Source organism: Lissotriton vulgaris, chromosome 5 (assembly GCF_964263255.1).
Source record: "Lissotriton vulgaris chromosome 5, aLisVul1.2, whole genome shotgun sequence".
NCBI lineage: Eukaryota > Metazoa > Chordata > Amphibia > Caudata > Salamandridae > Lissotriton > Lissotriton vulgaris.
The window spans coordinates 1,147,873,484-1,147,886,107 of record NC_141693.1 but is presented as its reverse complement, the minus strand read 5'-3'; positions in this window follow the sequence as shown (position 1 = coordinate 1,147,886,107).

Genomic DNA, 12,624 nt, shown 5'->3' with positions numbered 1-12,624 from the left:
ACAACATGGACAAGTGGTGCATGCTCCAGAGAACATGTTCGCTACAGAGGGTCGCAGGTTGCTAAGTAGGGGGGGCTGGGGTGTACCCTTTCAGATGACAGCACTGAAGACAATTTCTCTACACTGAACATATTCCATGATAGAGAAACATGTTCAGTTTAAACTTCCATTAATCCCACCCTCTATTCGGAGAGATCCTCCCCCTACACAAAAAACGCACCCAAAGATCTCCTGGTTTAGATTGTTTTAGGCTCAAATCTCTCAAGTAAAGGAAGATTGGCTAGCCATTTTACCAGCAAGAGGATGGCAAACCCTACAGCAGTTTCAATAAATATTCACTAGCACTACTGCACATTAGCCACCAGCTACCCTGCACAAAGATAATCCACCATAAATTGTGTGGGGTAATTAGTCAAGAGAAGTTGACAGGGTTAAGAATTAAATATTTATAACACAAACACGACCACTGAGAGGGCTCTAGGACGGTTCAAGGAATTAGGGGGAGGGGGGGGGGGGGGGAGCCTTTCAAGACTTCTTTTGAGAGTAGAGTTTGGGCAGCATATGGCGCCTGCTATTCTAAAGAAATGACTCCTCAGATGGGACTGGTTATTACAGGGCCGTCCTACCCCATCCCAAAAAGTCACATGATATACTGAGACTTGTTTTTGAGGAAGCATGTCAATAAAGTTAGAAATGTAGATAAATGTTAAATCAGGTCCACCTTACATGATATATACAGAGATGGGATCAGTCTCGATCTGTAAAGATGGATGCTTTTATGGAGGGGAGCTAGACTTGGAACAGTTATGGACACATTTGTCACTCTGGCCTTAAAGTGTAAGTAAATGTACCGGTGGCTCCAAGACAGGTCCAGTGTGCAGGACAGACGGAACAGACCAGCGGCGTAGCCAGCAAGTCAATGTCCCTCTTCTAATGAGGGAAAACCCCCAGGCTGCATAGTAGTGCGGACTTAGCCGTTCACACCACTATGCAGCCAATGTTAACTAGTTTTATTTCTTCCAGTTCAAAGAGAATATATTTACGTCTATACTTAGTAGCTAACAGGAATTCTCAGCAGGTACATATACTAACTACGAAATCTATTCCACAGGCTGAGAACTACAGGATTTAAACATCCCTTTCGGGGTATATTTTAAGTGCATCAGTACGACATGGTGTGGTCAACTAACACGTAATGCAGTACATGGGTGTTAAGTTTCGCAGATCCACAGACAAGCAGCTAATTCAAACCAAGCTTTGCTTAGGCACTCTGGGAATTGTAGTCCAGTTAATAGAAATTGAACTACAATTGCCAAAATACAAACGAAAATATAGGAAATAAGTTTGACGAAAGAGTGGATCCGAACCAGAACAAACGATTCAAAAACCGGGCAAGGGTCGGCGCGGTGCCATGGCGACTGACCTGTAAAGAGTTTCCGCAGGCCTGGAGCGCGACCTGGAAGGTGACGGTGTTATCCGCGCCGAGGCACGTGTACCTGCAGAGAACGGTCCCCAGCTTAAGGTCGGCTGCCTGGACCAGCTTGCCGAACAGGTCCCGCTGCACAGCGACCACCATACTGGCCTCCTCACAGCGCACAGACACCGTCTGCACGGGGGGCAGAGCTCGGCTCCCTGCCAGACTCCATGGGTTATTGAAGAACACCCCTGGGGCCGCCCGGCCACTCCTTGCCAGGCCCAGCTGGAACCAGCCTCCTGTTGAATGCTCCCCCCTGGAACTGGTGCAGAATCCCTCATAAATCAAGCCCAGGACCACAAACCCTAGCAGCACACTCTGACCCATGCTGGCAGCGCGAAGCACTACTCGAAGAGCCTTCGGTACAGAGCGGGCTTTACACACTGCTTTAAAGCGCAGCCCTCACCTGCGGCCAATTCCCACCCGCCCGTGTTTACAGATTAAAACTTCTGCTGACACTGTTTCCCAATTATTTTGTAAATAATGCATAGGCAGTCTGTAGTCACAAGATGGATTGGTTATCCCACGATCACATAGGGGCGGGAACCGCACACGGACAACGGGAGGGGGGGGGGCGGGAACCACACACGGACAGCGGGAAGAGGGGGGGGGGGGCGGGACCGGCACACAGACAGCGGGAAGCAGGAACGGGCACTCACCTGGACTTCTTCCGCTTGCACACATTTTACGGGATGTAATTTCTATCTTCCGAAACATCGGGATCAGCTGCGGCTCGGCTCGGGAGGCGGGGATCTGCTGTGGGAGGGGAGGGGGAGAGCGGAGGCCGTGTTACAACGACATCGGGACCGGCTGCGTCTCGGGAGGCGGGGATCTGCTGTGGGAGGGGAGAGGGAGGCGGGGATCTGCTGTGGGAGGGGAGAGGGAGGCGGGGATCTGCTGTGGGAGGAGAGAGGGAGGCGGGAATCTGCTGTGGGAGGGGAGAGGGAGGCGGGGAGAGCGGGGATCAGCTGCGGCTCGGGAGGCGGGGATCTGATGTGGGAGGGGAGGGAATGCTGCAAAGACAATGGGACACAAGGGTTGTTTTGCTTCTGTGGGAGGGGAAGGGGACACGGACGGCCCGGCCGGCGGGAAACGTGCACAGGACAGCGAGGAGGGGGGAGGGGGGACGGCGGGAGGAGGGACACAGAGTAAGGCAGGACAGCAGCAAGCACCGCCCGGCCGGACCAGATTCGGGGGCGTTCCCGGCTTTTGGCTGACGTATCATGACGTAGCCAAAAGCCAAAGATTCTCGGGAACGCCCCCGAATCTGGTCCAGCCATGACGGACGCCTCTCTGTTCCAATGGCTAGCCTCCATTTATGGAGCTAGCCAATGGGACAGGGGGGCGTATTCCAGAGTCACTATACTGAAATCAAGAGATTTCTCTGGAGGCGGAGCTTACAGCTCCGTCCCCCAGCGAAACCTAAAAAGGAACCCCTAGAAAGAGCAACATCTTTTGTGCATCTAGGAATGACAATTACAGACACCATGGACTGGGGGGCTCACATAGGGAAAGCATCTCTAAAGCTAGCCCAATCAACCAGGGGAATAATGAAGGTATTCAACAATACAAGTAGGAGTGCTGTCAGCCCGGCACTGGAAATTTATAAAGTTCAGGCATGTGGGGGTGCCCTTTATGGAGCAGAACTCTGGGGCCACTGCAATCCTAAAACCCTAATCCAGTCTGAGAATGACTTCATTAGGAATCTTTTCAGGATGCCGCGCAGTACTCCCTTAGTCCCCATCCGTTTAGACCTGGGGTTGATGGAGATGGAGGCTGTTTTATGCCTCAGACCACTTTTATATTGGCGACGCTTATGGTCGACCCCGGAGCTTCTAATATATAGAGAGGAACTGTCGGAAGTTTTAGCTATTAGGGGCGCAGTAAAGCTCCATTGGTTTGCTCATGTCAAGCTTCTGCTAACTAGTATGAGGATGGGGGACCGTTGGTCTGACCCGGAGGTATCATGCCCCGCGTTACAAAAAATCACCTAAAGACCATTGACATGGATTATAAAATGTCCTTGCTCCACTCTAATCCTAATCTGTGCAATTCTTCTCAAACCTTCCTGGAAATTAAGGCCACTCCAGCCTTTGAAAGGGCCATTGATCTCATTAAGCCCCCGGCAGCCAGGAAACTTTCTACAGTTCAGATTTGGAGTCCTGCCCTTACGCTGCGTGACTGCTAAATGGAAAGCGCAGATTGAGGTCAGGTGCCCTGTCTGTAATCATTCTGATGAAACTGAACTCCATGTTTTCTTTGAGAGTCCGGGTTATAACAAAGCAAGAAAGAGATGGCTTGCCCAGATTTGCAGGAATCTAGGTAGTAGATGTGTAGAAACTTTCAGGATCCTGAAAACTGATTCTAGGACCCCAATTGTTTATTATGTAGCGGGGTTTCTTTTCTCAATGTGGTGTACAAGAAGGGCCCTTGCATGTGAACAACAGATAAGAACTAGCCGTTAATTTACACAAAAGTATGTGCTATAAGATTCCCCCATTTGTTTAAAAGTTATGATGTACCGTATTCCAAGCTGCTCCAACATGTACATTATAATTATGGATGGGAAAAGTAGTAAGGATTGTTGTAGGAGTCTAAAGATAGGCTGGTTAATGCATTATGCACTTTATTTTTTATTTTTTAATGAGATTCTATGGCCTACTACTGATAAGAATAATGGGGAGAATGAAATAGCTTGTGATCTCGAAAAATATGGCATATAATTAACGATGAAAGATAGAACTTATTTAATATGAACTTTTAAACTTTTGTACAGGATTTTTATCATTACTTTTATCACTGTGTTTTTAACATGTCATTTTAACATTGCTCTGTCTGTTCCCAGTCTCTACCTACCCTCTACTTGAGCCTTTAGCTTCAGATATGGAACGCGTCTATAGGCATGACTGGACTTAGCCGCCCCCACTCACACTTCGTCTTCCCCCACAAAGCAGACAACTCATGCTGTTGGTTTCTTAAAGTCCGTTCTTTATTTTAGTCAGCAACCCCTACACACTATTGCATCACAAAATATTTGAAGCAGAGTGCATCATAGTAATGCAGCAATCGATAAGTGAGGAAAAGCTGTCAGCTACAAAATATACTCTACACGATTGTTAAACCGTGTTAGTGCGCATGTGCCAGTAAAATGGTTTAGTCCCGCTTTAAAACAGCTGCACTTCTTTTTTTAGTAATGGGCTGTGTGGTAAACACTAATAAACTAAACAGCTGTGTGCACCAGGCACTTTTTTATTGCAACAGCCCAATCGTCTCTTATCAACGGGTTGGTATTCGTCTGGCAAGTATTACTGTATCTTTGAACTTTCTCTAAAATGTAAACCAACAGCAGTCCAGATGTCCGAGCCACCCAGGGCTTTATATGGGATGAAAAAACTGGGGGTGGAGGGTCTCTCAAAGGGCGTGGCCCATGTAATTAACACCACTGTTTAGCAGCTCTTCCTCATGCATACTACTGGTAAGGCACCCCCGGTGAACACGCTAGATCCAAGAACAGTGGGGTGTAGGGGGGCAGGGATATAGCAGCTGCTACAGGCAAACATGTTTCACTGAACAGTGGGGCGTAGGGGAGCAGGGATATAGCAGCTGCTACAGGCAAACGTGTTTCACTGGATGTTGTAATCGCCAACTGGCGCACGTGACCTTTTAGTGTTTTTTGTTGTGCACATTGGGCTCTGTCAATTCCTCCACGTGCGAATTTCTGCGATTCAATGACAGGACACTTTTCTCTCTTTTTGCACATCAGCTTCTCAGCTTGTCTATCTTTTCTTGCTCTGCATTTCCATTTTTGCCTCTGCATGGAAGTTTTTTTCCTTTTATGTACATACCATTTTCTCTCTTTTCTTTGTTGTTCACCTGCCTGTCAGTTTTGCACTGGCTGCTTGTGCCTTTTCACTCTGCATCTCATCTCTTTATTTAAAACATTTATTTGGCACGACAAGTCACCTTTGGTCACTTTCCTTAAACGAGCCGAGTCTATGGAAAGGCGCGTGGGAACCATTAAAGTGAAAGGACGGAATGGGCAGCTTTTACAGAAAAAGCGTTTGTTGGTCAACTTGAAACAAGCATTTGCAATGCAATAGGTCTCGCATTTATGCGAGTTTCGTAAATGCGACACCTATTGCATTACAAACAGTGGTCGAAGTGGGGAAAAGAAAGTTGGGGAACTGTGGGCGGAGTATCAGGAGACGGCAATAACAGAGGATTGGGTTAGTGGGCGGAGTCAAGAGATGTGGTTAAAAAGAGCAAAGCATACCAATTTTTAGTATGTTTGGCATTTCACTGACCAGTTACAGCTTATAACATTATTTAATACAACCAATGGATACACGTTTATTTGAGGTTTAATATATGAGTTAATGACATTAAAATTCATTTACAATGTAGGATACGTTTTCAATCACACACTGTCCCAAATACGCTTATAAGTGGAACCAGACGCCATTTGTCTCCGAGCCATGCAGTTTCTTTCATCAGCACTTCTCCCTTTTTCTAACCATTTCTGAACATAAAATGTGGGTTTAAATCCTATTACAAGAACCCCGTCGTGTTGGGGAGCACTGTTGAGTACATCATTCTTTGCCCCTCGGTCAATGCAACATTATAGTCCGACATTTTTTATGTGCTTCCAACAACATGTCATGAAGCCAGCTTTAGTTGTCTCCTGGTTTCCTGTTATTGCATCTAGAAATAGCACTCAAAAATGAATATATACACCCAAAACAACCCAGACATGTTGGTTTTGCAGATGCTTTTAGCAATATCAGATGAATGAGAAACAATTATTATATCAGTAGTTTGTGAAATTACTACTCAAGTTTGTTAGCAATTAGATTTGCAAATGTATAAATTCTGAAATTATGAGACTCAAACAGTGGTAGAGTTAAAAATAGGTAGTGGACCTTGGATTATCTCAATCAGTTATTTTCTCCCCTTCAGACTAATATTCTCTGCAATTACTATTAGACAACTTTATACTTTGTCTCTCCACAAGCACTGTAGGTGTCTAGAAATACCACCCAACAGGAACTGCATGTGGAAGTTCAAACATGAATGGCAAACAAAATTTCCTAGTTTGCAAATGTTTTACACATAAATATAGCTCTGCCATATTTGCCTCATAATACATCATACGTTACTTAATCTGATGGTTCTAAGTAAAAAATTGTTTGTAGCTCAAACGGATAAAAACATGTGACTTGTGTTGCCGTCAAGTAGAAGGACATTTACAAAGGTTGACTGGTCACCGTTGTCACTCCTTCACGTGTATGTTAAACTGGTATTAATGAGGCAAACGTTTTGCAGAGACTGTTAGTATGTGTAAAAAAGTCAAAATAATAAAGAATCCAAAAATGTACCATACATTACGCTGAAGCCTTTCTTTGCTGCATAATTAAGTCAACGCTGCAACATAATTGTGTACTCTATTGCTGCATAATTGCAGAGACCCCCAAAGCAGGCAGCACATGTTAAACGTGCCTGTGCAAGAAGCATAGAGACCGTGAAGTTGGTGAATTTAGAGGCATATATACGGGAATGGTGGCGCAGGGCAGAGCAGCACGCTTTTTTGCTGTGTTGCCCTACGTCACAGGGAAAGGGCAGCTGGAAAAAGATCATTACTCTTGGGTTTTTGTTTTTGTCACCTTTTAAACCTTTTCCTGTGCTGTTAATGACTGCATTGCCTAATGCTTCTAACCAGGTCCACTGAATCTATGTGTAATTAATAGAAGTGCATTTCAGTTCAATAACCGCTGATCACGTGTCTGGGCAGATTTTGTACATTGCTTCATGAGTATGTTTTTAAGGGTCGGTGTTGTTGGACAGAGATCATAATAAATTGTATGGAAACTCCTCGTGTTCTCTGAACATTGTAAGTTCTTGCTTTGTTTGCTGTTTTTACGTGTATACTGTGATTTTCTTTGTATGTGCTTTTTTAACTGCGAATTTACTAAACAGAGCCCGGTATACAAGATTGTCAAAGTTTGCTTTTCACAAACATGGACAAACATTTACGGTGGAATATGTCTCGCATTTGCGAGACTTTGAGCTATTGGCATTGTAAATGACAAACCTTTTATCTGTGTTGGTTTTGAAAACAGATAAATAAAAGGTATTGTCATTAACAATACCATTACCTTAAACTTTCGCAAATGCGTGACCTATTGCATTGTAAATACTTATTTTTAAAAGCGCCAAGGTTTGGGCACAGTCTGCCAGGAATTCTTTGTGGTGTCGTCAGTCTGAGGGAGCCCCAAAACAAAGGGCAGATGAGGTCAAGGGTGGTGTGTAAATACATTCTGATGTGACCATTGTATTTTACACAGGGGAGGTAGGCAGGGGGCCGCCTCACTAAATGAGGCTAAATCACTGCAGCAGCCGGGCCATCAAAGGAACCCAGTTTCACTGCAGATTGATGGATTGCTCCTACCAGGGCCGGTCCTAGAACTCCTGGGGCCCCGGGCGAAAGAGAGGATGTGAGGTCCCTCTAATTTGCATATATCTTCCAGTCGCAGCCGGTATGACTCGCGGGTAGAGGATCTCGTGGGAGTTCGGAAGGGGGGGGGGGGTGGAGAACAGGAAGCAGGCAGCCTCCCCCCCTCCCCTAAGCCAATCATAATGCTGCAATGGCAGCGTTGTGATTGATCAGGACGCCGACCAGCCAGGCGCCTATGGGGAGGCCATTTTCCCCATGTAGGCTGCATTGCAGCCTACATAGAGAAAGGCCAGATTGCGCATGACTGGTTTGGCCGAACAGTCAGCGCCCTTAGCAGTTGGCAAGGCAATCCTCTCCTGCCCTAAAACAGACCCGCCCGCCCCCAACGAAACACTTCTGCTTTCTCGCCGTGCTAGAAGCAGAAACATAAAATGGTCGTTTTAGCATTTTGTGTTTCTGCTTTTGCGAGAAAGTAGTGGGGCGTCGCTCCTCCGCCCTAGTGAAGGAGCCGCACTTGGTAACATCACAAGAAGTGACATCATAGAAAGTGACATCGCAGGACTATTGATCTTATTTGGCATCCCTGAAGAGACCTAACGTGGATATCAGTAACATGGACAAAAAGATAAATATACAAATGAAATAAGTCCATATATTTTAAAACTGTTAAATGGATTACATTTGTCTCATTAGATGGAAAAGCTAGGTGCAGGTCTCACAAAGATGTATATTATTGATCACTGGAGTTTCATGACATTTTTGTTGTTGCCGAAAGTTCTTGGAGACCAGGAAGGAGGCAGCAAGTGCTTTTAGAAACATAATATATTCGCAAACATGACCCAAAGTCAGCGCTCAATGCGATCTCACCGTTTGCACCGCCCTAGAGCCTCCCTGCTCAAGGGTCCTGTGACCTCAATGACAGTCACTGTTGCTCTAGGGTGTGCTGCTTCGTAGGCCTGCCCAAAAGACGTGCGGTGGGCTTCAATAGGGATTGTGGTAGACAGGCCTTCAAGGTTAACCCACACTTGCCACTGCTAGGGTTCACCTGCTGGTGCTAAGACACCAGGGCTTCTAAGGTCGTGCGGGTCCTTCCAAGGTCTAGCATGGAAATGTGCTCCCTCAGGGAGATTGGTCTGGTGGACTGGTCATGAAGGCTGAACCTGGCTCCCCAGTTCCAAATTCGGCAGCTCTGACCATAGTGCCACATCCTCTCTCCACTGAACACCATACTACCCCACTGAGAGAAACTCGCACTGCCTTCAACTACAACCCAATTGTGCCCCGCTACTAACACCTAGAGGCGCACTAGACAAGAGCAATATGCTGCCTAAAAAAAAAGTGACAACATTCTGGAAAAAGCAAACACTCATAAGGAATGTAAGATTAATTAAAGCATGTGAAATATAAGCAGGAACAACATGGTTACCTTAACGCTTTAGCACTTATTCAGAAATGAATGAGTGCTTTTGCATGAAAAGTTAAGTCCATGACTACAGGGCCGGAACGGACCTGCTTCAATTCCCATTGAATATATCCTTACAAAAGCAATATGGTTTAAAAAGACCACATTTGTGAATACAGAGCAGCGGTATGCACTTTATTTTCCAGTCCGCCCATCAAGGAGGTATTGCAGTACATCCAGAAATGGTGCACTTCCCCACCTGGGGAAAACAATGCTGTTTAGAGAAAGACAAGAGAACAAAAGTAGCGCTTCACTGGTAAACTCTGTGTAGTGGCACTAATGTGAATTGGGTGTGAATAAAATCAATCTGGCCCCTTTTCGACCCACTCTGTCTTGCTTTAGATATTTTTTACAGTTTACATTTTTTATTTCTCTCTTTCCCAAGGCTGCACTTTGGAAGTGAAAAATGTCACAAAAAAGATGACCTTTCCAGCAAAAAAGTTTTTCTTTTTTGGATTCATTTTAAAAGGGGAACAAATAAAGGAAAGGAAAAGAAAGAGGGAGTAGTGGCTACAAGGTGCTGGGAAGGGGGTCCCCCACTCCCTGACCTTGCAGATTTCTATTATGCTTAGAGGCCCAGGGAAAGGGGGCCCCGCACCTGGACCTTGCAGCTTGCTCTAGTGCTTCAAAGCCCAGGGAAAGGGGGCCCCCTCCCCTGGGCCTGAAGCAGTAACAAGGCCTTTCTTAAAACACTGCCCCAGCACCAGTTTCCCTGGCTGCTCCCTCCTCCCCTCACCCACTGCTCCTAACCTGTGTCCGGCTGGTCCTGGAAACAAAGGGGCCTTCTGTCACCTAGCAACAAAATGCAGACAGGGAATGGCTGGTACTTGAGAGAGGTGTTGCCTCGCCCCTGACACTCTGAGCCCTAATTGCTGGACCTGCCGCTTTGACTTCCCCACTCTGTTTGTCCCTCCCCCCCACCCCTGCACCCCCAGGAATGCCACCACGCGGTCGTCACACCAGACATCTCTGATGTGTATTGTAATGTGTGGGGAGGGGGCCCTGGTGGAGCAGGGGAGCCCCCTGCCTCTCACCTGAGTGCGAGGCCCTGGGCGGCTGCCCATACTGCCCATGCCTAGCGCCGGCCCTGGCTCCTACAGTGAAACACTTCTCCTACAGTATTGTCGGGCAGGCTCCTGGGCCCAGATGCAGACGGGAAGGGGGAGGAAGTTGTGGCGCCTTCAGAGGCTTTCCTCAATCTGCATCACACAGGGCTGGACAATCACGCCGTACTTTATACATTTGTACCATTCCTGTCATCCTGGGATGCATTTTTAAAATATAGAAGTAGGGGAACGGACTATGTTAAATTTTAAAAGTAAGGGCACGCCGTGCCCTTCTGTCCCCGCCCACTTCTTCCACTGATTACAAATGCTAGTTTGTAAAAACGCCCATGCAGCGCTTTAACATCGGCCGCGCTCCTTTCTTTAGACGAGCCACGTCTTAAGACAGGGGCGTGGCCGCCATTAAAGTGAAAGCGTCGCATGGACATTTTTAAAAACTAGCATTTGTAATGCAATAGGTGTCGCATTTACAAAACTCACGAAAATGAGAGACCTATTGCATTGCAAATGCTTGTTTCACTAGCAATAAGTCACTCCATTGTTGTTGACTGCTCTCTTAAAAATTTACATAGTAAATTCATACTCATTATCGTACCTATGGACCCAAGTATTTAATTGATTTATTATTAATAGTATAAGTGCTAAAAAAGCAGCGCTGTTACCTCACTGTAGTCTATGAAAGGTTAAGAACAAGAAAGTACCATTTGAACGTTGCACAGACTGTGAGCTGAATCACTTGAAGGCACAGGGGTTTATGTATTCTTTCTTTATATAATAAACCTTACAGACAACATTAGTTATGTTGCCCTACTTTTCCTTCTACTCAAGCTTGTCATTGAATTCTCTCTATATTGCGGTCACCAAAACTGAACAGGTGGTAGTGAAACAATCAGAGAGGCGTCACAGTTCGGATTATAAAAACAGCATGATCTTATAAATGAAGACCAGGAAAAGTATTGCTATAGGTGTGTCACAACTCCCTGCCTAGCCACAATTCTCCTTCCTGCTCACCCAGTGGCGGTTTTACCGTGGGGGCGTTTGGGCGCCGCCCCCCCTGTTTTCTCGCCGTGCGAGAAGAAAGCAGAAACAAATGGTAGTTATTTATTTATAACTACCATTTGTTTCTGCCTGCCCTTCTCGCACGGCGAGAAATCAGTCAGCAAACTTCCTCGAGCTCGAGCCTCAGGGCAGGGGGGAGTGGCTTGGGGGAGTGGCTTGCCCACTGTTGTGAATACGGACTGTTTGGACAGCCTGAGAGGCTGTCCAAACAGACAGTATTAGCAACAGTGGGCAAGCCACTCCCCCAAGCCTCCTCCCACTCTCCGTTCTGCAGCATGCAGACTAAGAGGAATGACGTGTTTAGGGCAGCCGGCCGAACCAATCAGCGCCGGCTGCCATGGAGGGGAGGGAGGCTGTCTGCAGCCTTCAGTGACGACTCTGGTGACGACGAGGCATTCAAAAAAATCCAGGATGGCACGCGGGAGTCTGCAGTCTCGGCCCTCGGGACAGGACTCGAGTCGAGAGCCAGAGCGGGAAGCCAAGCCAAGGTAAGTTTTGTTTACATTTATTTTTATTATTATGAGGCAGTCAGTCTGAGTCTGTTATTATTGTCCAGCCACCGCCAATTTTACGCCCCGCCTATTTCAAATGTCACCAGCCGCGACTGTGCTCACCTCAAGGGATGAAAATCAATTATTTGCACTCTCTTCACCATTAGAACGTGGAAAGTTATCTTTAAAGGTCTTTAATTTTGAAAGGGGCAATTTAGTTAATATACCTTTGGAGAAAAAAACACAAAGTCCACTAAATTAATGTTTAATTCTATTCTTAGGTCTACGAACTGCAACAAGGGGAAAAAACATTAGTTACAATTTTTGATAGAAGAAAGTAAAAGCATATGTTTTACATAAATTTCATAGTAAAAGTATTACATTACTGGTCATTCTGATTTCTGCAACTCAGAATGGGGAATAACATAGTAATAACACCTCTTGTCGCATGTTTAAAGGTGTGCAAATCCATTTAGATTCCCACATTCATTCAGCCGGATTTTACTCTGCAAATACTATGCGAGACAAGCCGTAGTTTGGAGGATTTACTGGGGGTTTAATAAGGCCCTTAGTCTGCAGGAAGTGCCTCTTCGGGCAGCTATAATATAGTGTATAAAGTCTAA